The sequence below is a fragment of the Elephantulus edwardii genome, unplaced genomic scaffold (genome assembly GCF_000299155.1).
Source record: "Elephantulus edwardii isolate Elephantulus edwardi_28Jun2011 unplaced genomic scaffold, EleEdw1.0 scaffold00270, whole genome shotgun sequence".
Lineage (NCBI taxonomy): Eukaryota > Metazoa > Chordata > Mammalia > Macroscelidea > Macroscelididae > Elephantulus > Elephantulus edwardii.
This window is the reverse complement of record NW_006400020.1, coordinates 217,689-225,555: the sequence shown is the minus strand read 5'-3', so window position 1 is coordinate 225,555 and position 7,867 is coordinate 217,689. Positions and strand designations below refer to the sequence as shown.

Genomic DNA, 7,867 nt, shown 5'->3' with positions numbered 1-7,867 from the left:
GTGTAACAATGAAAGAATTTTTATTTTGCTTTTCAAAGAGAAGAGTGTACTGGGGGAGGGGAGAGGTGGGCAGGGAGAAAAGTGCAACAAGGAATGAATGTAAACCCAAAGTCTCTGTAAATTTTCATTAAAATTAAATTAGGCACTGGTGGCCTAGTACATTGCAATCCCAGCAGCAGGTGGTTCAAATCCACCAGCTGCTCCATGGTAGGAGGAAGGACAATCTCCTCTTCTGCAATTAACTGCCCTTGAAAACCTGCTGGAGGGCCACCTACCAGTTGGTTTGACTCTATGACATATAACAACAACAACAACTGCACGTAATGTCTTAGAGGTGAGGCGTTGTGCTGCCAATCCAAAGGAACATAATTCGAGTCGACTAGCTGATTCTTGGGAGAGAAATGGGTAATCAATCTCCTCCCATGTGACTTGCTGCCTCTGAAACCCACTGGAGGGTGAGTTTTGGGTAAGTTCTTACTCAACAGATCATAATGACAATTATATCTAAGAGTACAGGGAGGAAGAAAGCAAATGGAAGACTGGAACAAAGAAGTGCGTTTTGGTTGAAAGTAATCACTCTCCTTTCTGGGTATAATTGGTAAAAATGGAAGCAAGAAAACTAGTTAGCAGAGGTTGCTGTAGGTGGCTGGGTTAGAAGGATGATGCTTGGACTAGGGTGATAGCCTGGGATGGAGAAGATGAAAGTTGTTGTTGTTGCTATGTACCTTTGAGTCACCTGCAATTCATAGCAACCCTGTATATAACAGCTCTGAGCCCTGCTTTATTCCGAGTCAGTTTTACTGATTCCAACACACCTACCCCCATTACCCCAGTTACTGTGCCTATCAATCTATCTCATCCTGAATCTGCCTCTCTTGTGCTGTCCCTCCCTCCTTTCAAGCATGACGACCTTCTCCAAAGACTTTTCCCTCCTGGACACGTGTCCAAAGTCTGTGAGACAGAGCTTCAAAATCCTGGCCTCTAAGGAGAAATTTGGTTTCACCATCTCCAAGACAGACCTGTTTGTTCTTTTGGCAGTCCCTGGTATGTTTAGTACTCTTCTCCAGCACCAAAAATTAAGGCATCGATTCTTCTTAGTAATGACTAAGTATGACAGAAGAATTGAGAAGACCATGGCTTGGATCAGCCCTTAGTCTTGGCACTCTAGAGAAGTCCCTCACAGCAGATTTTCCCAGTGCAACTCATCTTTTGATTTCCTAACTGCAGGTGCCAAGAATGCTGATTGTGGATGTGAGCAAGATGAAGTTATTAACAACCTCAATCTCTTCTCCATCTATCATGATGCTACCAATTGTCCTGGTGGTGAGAATCTTTGTCTTCTTGATGTTGAACTTCACTCTATATTGAAGACTACAGTCCTTGACCTTTGGCAGCAAATGCTTCAGGTCCTCCTTAGGATAGTTTGAAAGTTGGAGTTTACAGATTTGCTCATGGAAAGAATAAGAGGGTTTAAAAACTAGTCCAAGGTTGACCCAAGCAACTGAGTGAAGGATGGGAGCTTTTACTCAGCTGGGGAATCCTGAGAGAAAAGCCGTGGGTCAGGAGTCAGTTTGGTAATAAGTTTAAGATGCACATGTAGCAAATAGCCAAGAGGAAAAATCCGTTAGATGTGCAGAGACAAGGCTGCCTTTATAGTGATGAAGGTTAAAGCCAGATGGCTGAATGAAATGAACAGGGAGTGAGTGTGATAAGAAAACAGTAGAGTTGAGAGGACTGATCCTAGGGACTAAAGTATTAAGTATTAGGAAGGAGTTGTTACCAGAAGGTAGGAGGACAACCAGAAAGAAGTGGAGTACACAGAACAAGCATGAAGGAATAATCAGCTTTGCCAGTTGCTGTAGAGGAATCACGCAGATGAAAATTGAGAATACTTTTGTGGTGCAGTTAATGAAATTGGCTGTAGACCAAAAAGTTGTAGTTTCAGGTCTACACAGAAATGCCTCTGAATAAAAGCATAGGTCTGATGATCTCCTTCTGAAAAATTTGCCACGGAAAAGTTCTATTCTGACACATTTAGGTTCACCAGGAGTTATAATCAATTTGACTGCAAACAAGTAATTGACGTCTAGGTTGCTCAAAACAGAGGTTATTGGCAACTTGGACAATATAGTCATCTTCAGCATTAGAGTTTTATTTCTTATATTAGCTCACCTCTCTTGAACATTATCGTTTAAGTTGTTATGTAACAACTTGAATTGACTTGACTCCTGGAAACTCTATGCACAACCAAACCAAATGCTTCCCAGCCTACGGTCAGTCTCATGATCTACTGTGTATTGGACTGTTTTGATTGCAAGGACAAATTACTGTTGTAAGAAGTTGTTATCATGTTTGTTCTAAATCAGAATGAGTCCATGTGCCCCGGAACAAAATCCTGCTCTGTCCTGCACCATCCTCTCAACTGTTGCCATGCTTGAGGCTCTGGTGGTCCACTGGTAAGTCGTTGGGCTGCCAACCCAAATATTATGTGGTTTAAATCCACCATCTGCTCCATGGGAGAAAGATGGGCAGTCTCCTTCTGTGTGAGCCATAACCTCTGAAATCCCACTGAAGGTTCAGCTATGACATCACTCCAGCACTGTGCAGTACATAACTTTTATTTTGTCGGTCCAGACAGGGGGTCAATCTATCCTGTTGATGGTCTTTCTCTTTTTTCTTATGCTCTGCTTTACCAAGAATAATGTACTTTTCCACTGCAAATGTTTGTTGTTGTAGTTTGATTTTGAGTTTTGTACCCCATATTTCTCCCACTCTCTCCAGGACTTTCAACTGTTAATGGAGCCAGTAGTGGTAGTGGGACACTGTCAAGTTTTTCTGGTCTCAAGGTCATGGAAGGAGGGGTTCTCCTGACTGATGTTTAGAAGTAGGGTTTGCATTTTCAAGATGGCAACTCTCTATGCAACTGACAAGACCAACAGCAAGTACATTTCTTCAACACAGCGACCTGATGGGACCTGGCAGAAGCAGCGGAGGGTGAAAGAAGGCTATGTGCCTCAAGAGGGGGTCCCAGTATATGAGAACTAATATGTGACATTTTCTAAGAGTAAACCAGATCTGCCTCCAGGGCTGAGTCCAGAGGCCACTGCTGCTGCCACCTCATCCAGGCCTGAAGGTGGTGAACCAGGTCTCTCTAAAATAGCCAAATGCAACGTGAAGAGAAAGGAAAAAAGGCGACAGCAATAAGTGAAGGGAGAGGCAGAGGCTTTGAGCTGAATTCTTGAAAAGGTTTCCCTGGGAGAGACAGCTCACCTCCACAGTGCTCCACAGGGCTCTCTAGCCCTCCCTACATCTGCCTCTGACCAGTCTGACTCAGCTGCCACCGCTGAGAGAGCCAAGAAGCTAAAAACCTGAAGAAGAAGCTGCGACGGGCGGAAGAACGGCAGCAGTGGATTCAGTCGGGGGAGATCAGTCAGCCCAGCAAAGAGCAGCTGGAGAAGCTGACAAGGAGGAGAGCACTGGAAGAGAGCTGGAGGACGTGGAGTTAGGCCTGTGAAGCCTTTGGGGAATAAAGAATGGAGACTACATACAGAACAAACCGCGGGGCACTCTGGGATCCTGGGGGCTGCGGGCAGCAGCAGTCAGTCAGGATCCCCCCTATACTGGCTCACCTCCACCTCTAGCTGTCCAACCCTCTCTTCCAGACAGAGCCTCTCCCTCTTCCCCTTTGCCCCCAATGCCAATATTTTGAACTTTCCCCTCCCATTCCCAGTGTTCAGTTCATAATCTCAGTGACTATCCCAGACACCTATGCTGCTGGTTTGAGTATTTTGTTTAAAAGAAAATTGGGTGGGTGGGAATCTCTTAGAGAGCTGAGTTTCAGAGTAGGGAGCTACACCCACGTCTTGCTTTTTGCTGACAGTGTTTAGGGGTTATTTCCCCTTCTATCCCCACTTTTTTCCTTTCTTTTTTTTTAAAAAATAAGAATAAATTAAAATAGATGTTAAAAAAAAAGAAGTAGACTGATAGGCCTTTCATCATAGTTCATCTTAGTCTGGAAGCTTTACTGAAACTTGTTCAGCATCATTGATGGTGTTATTGCATGCCATTGAGAGTCAGAACCAACTCATGGCTGACCCTCTAGCAGGTTTTCAGACGCAGCACATTGCATTGCAGGAGATCACCCGTCCTCCTCCCTTGGAGCTCTGGTGGTCTAGTGGGAAGGAATTGGGCTGCCAACCCAAAGGCAGCTCAAATCCACCAGCTGCTCACCATGTGAAGGGCGGGCAATCTCCTCCCTTGTGATTTACAGCCTCTGAAAACCTGCTAGAAAATTAGCTGAGTCTGTTCCAACTTGAGAGCAGATAAGAACAAAACCAACAATGAGCACCACAGCAACTTGCAAACTCCACTGATGTTAAGTGGGGGTTATGCAAGGTACGCGTTAGCTAGGAATACGATTATCCTGCATCAATTATTAAAAAGTGGCCAGGACAGTACATTTACAGAAAACTGCCAGAAATTAGAGTTGCATTTAAAAAAAGACCACGACACCAGGGATATCATTATCGATGTCTGATGGATCTTGGCTTAAAGCAGAAAATACCAGAATTATGTCTATTTATGTTTTATTGACTATACAAAGACATTTGACCGTGTGAATCACAACACACTGTGGCTAACATTGAGAAGAAGAATGAAAGGCTCTTGTCTGGAGAGAGCAAAGGAATACTATGTAGCTTAAAATCAAGAAAGGTGTGCATCAGGGCTGTATAATTTCTCTAAACCTATTCAGTTGTATGCTGAATAAATAATTTGAGAAGCTGGTCTTTATAAAGAAGAATAATGCATTAAGATAAGAGAAAGACTTGTCAACAACCTGCGCAATGCAGATGACAAAATTGCTTGCTGAAAGTAAGGACTTAAAGCGCTTAGTACAGAAGATCAAAGATTACAGCCTTCAATATAGATTGCATCTCAGAATCAAGGAAACAAAAATCCTCACCACTGGGACAACAGGCAATATATGATAGGTGGAGAAAATAATGAATTTGTTAACGATTTCATCTTATTTGGACTCACAATCAACATCCTTGGTACCAGCAGTCAAGAAACAAAAAGACATGTTACACTGAGAAAATCTGTTGTCAAGGACCTCTCCAAAGTGTAAAAGAGCAAAAATGCCAATTTAAACATTAACAGGCACCTGATGCAAACCAGTCTTTTCTGTGGTTTGGATAAGTTACTTTGTTGTTGTTGTTGTTAAGTGTGGTCGAGTCATAGGCGACTCATAGCGACCCTATCAATGAATGAAATTCCTGGACATCTGTATAACTTTCATCCTTTCTCCAGGTTCATAGGGTTTCCAGAGGCAAACTATTATGGAAGTGGATGCCACTCCTGCTTCCAAGCTTGTTTTAATCAGGGAGCTCCACCAAACGCTGTCCACCGTGGGTAACTTGTTAGTCATCTGAAAATTGGACACTGAATAAGGAAGAAGAAGAAGAAGGATTGATGCCTTTGAGTTGTAGTTATGGAGAAAGGTCTTGATATCCTTTGGAATGACAAAAGAGCAAACAAATATGTCTTGGATTATGTGCAACAAGGATGTTCCTCAGAGCCAAGGATGGTGAGATCTTGCCTCACATGCTTTGGGGCCTGTTGTTAGGAGGAACCGGTACTTGGAGAAGGACATTGGGGGGTCAGTGTAAGAGACGAAGACCCCTCAACAAGATGATTGACACATTGACTGCAACAATGGGCTCAAATGCATAAGAATGAAGATTGCACAGGACAGAGTAGAGTTCAGATCCCTTATTCATGGGGTTGCTTTAAGTCATAGTTGACTTAGCAGCACATAACAACAACCCTTCCTCCATGGAAGGTAAGAATTCTGCCACTGAAAATGTCCCAATCTGAAAGACACTAAGTGTACTGTTTTTTCACATTGCAGCAGGCACCTAGTCCATGGTGAGTGACAGTAAATATGCTTTTGATAAATTATAAATGACTGGTAAATATTATTTTTTATTCTACTTTACCAGATATCATCATTACACTTTTCTGAGTAATTTCCGAAATGTTTGTTATTTTCTTTAGTTCAATAGTAAGGGTTCAATTTAGTGTTAGACATTGATCCTCTGAAAGTCAAGAGTCAAGTGGATGGTAGCCAAAAATAACAAAAATCTACTGGAGAACAAAATAACAAAATATGCAACAGTCACCGTTTACTCTGGAGGATACAATTTAAAGCTCCCAATAGATTCCTGAAACCATGGATAGTACCAAACCCTGTATATACTGTATTTTCCCTTATATGTACATGCCACAGATCCCCAAGGTGGTCAGATGGGTGGCGTTAACCCTCTGGACACTAGCATGTCACATGACATATGCTTCTCAGGCTCCTGCCCAATAGAGGAGGAGGAAGCCAGCACGAGGACAGAGCAGGATAGCTCAAGATTTTATACATCATTTTGACTAACACAATTCAATATTTTCAGATCCTGATTGATGGAGGGTGACTGAAACCACGGAGTATGAGGGACTAATGTAAATGTCAATTTATCATACTTTGGAGGTTTGCATGTTGCTGTGATGCAGGAAGCCGTCATCTATGTCACTGACATTTCAAACACTAGCAGAGTCATACAGGATAGATAGATTTCAGCTGAGCTTCTAGGTCTGTGTTCTGAGATACATATAGGCAGACTCACTACCAGAACTCCTTATCTGTTACATACACATGTAATGTACTACTGTCAAGTTGATTTGACTCATCTCACCTGAAAGAACAGGGAAGAAATGCCCTGTAGGGTTTCTAAGTATCTAACCTTCATGATCTTCACAATTACTTGATATACATCAGAGAGCTGGATAATGAATGACTAAAGATGACAGAAGATTTGATGCCTTTGAGTTGTGGTGCTGGAGAAGAGTATTGAACATACCAAGGAAGGCCAAGAGAATGAACAGGTCGGTCCTAGAGAAAGTGAAACCAAGCTACTCCTTAAAGACAAAGATTTTGAGACCCTATCTCACATACTTTGGACATGTAGCCAGGAGGGACCAGTCTTTGGAGAAGGATATCATGCTTGGAAGGGTGGAGGGAGAACGCAGGAGATGAAGACCCTAGATAAGATGGATTGACACAATAACTGGGGCAATAAATACAGGTGTGTCAGAGATAGTGAGATTAGCTTTGGCTAGAGCAGGATTCAGAGTTGCTGTACTTAAGGTCACTATGAGTTGCAGGTAACTTGATGACATATAACAACAACAACAACAACAATCTTTATGGAAGCAGACTGCCATAACTTCCTTCTCTGGAGCCACTGATAGGTCTACACCTCCCGGATTTGGGTTAGCAAAATAGTGTTTAACCATAGCACTACCAGAGAGCTTTATCTGTTATATAACACATGCTAAGTTAATTCACTAAATAATATTGAGTTGCTTGTCACTCAGTAGATACTTAATGTCTATTTAATGAATGAATGAATTAGTTATATTTGTGAATATTAAAAAAATTTACTTGATATCCAGTATAGTAGTTATAACATAGAACAAAGAAAAGATAAAAATGATTTACATTAATACATACTCTAGACTTTACAGAATCCACCTTGGTATTTTACTCCATAAGTCCCCATAACCATGGAGTAAGCAGGCCAGAGAGAAGACAAGTTTCACTGATGAAAAATTTAAGCTCAAAGAAACATTATGAAAGAAGATGTTCAGGCTGCTTGGAAGAAAATGGCAAAAAATAAGGCTCCAGGAATAGATGGTATACCAATTGACATATTTCAGTTAATAGATGCTGCCCTGGATGTGCTCACCAAGTTGTGCCAAGAAATCTGGAGAACGACCACTTGGCCAACTGACTGGAAGAGATCAATATTTGTTCCTA

At 42.0% G+C, this 7,867-nt stretch overlaps 1 pseudogene; it reads left to right on the top strand.

Moving 5' to 3' along the window:
* The first annotated feature begins 2,904 nt into the window (after window positions 1-2,904).
* LOC102856960 lies at window positions 2,905-3,514 on the top strand (annotated as a pseudogene).
* The last annotated feature ends 4,353 nt before the right edge of the window (window positions 3,515-7,867 follow it).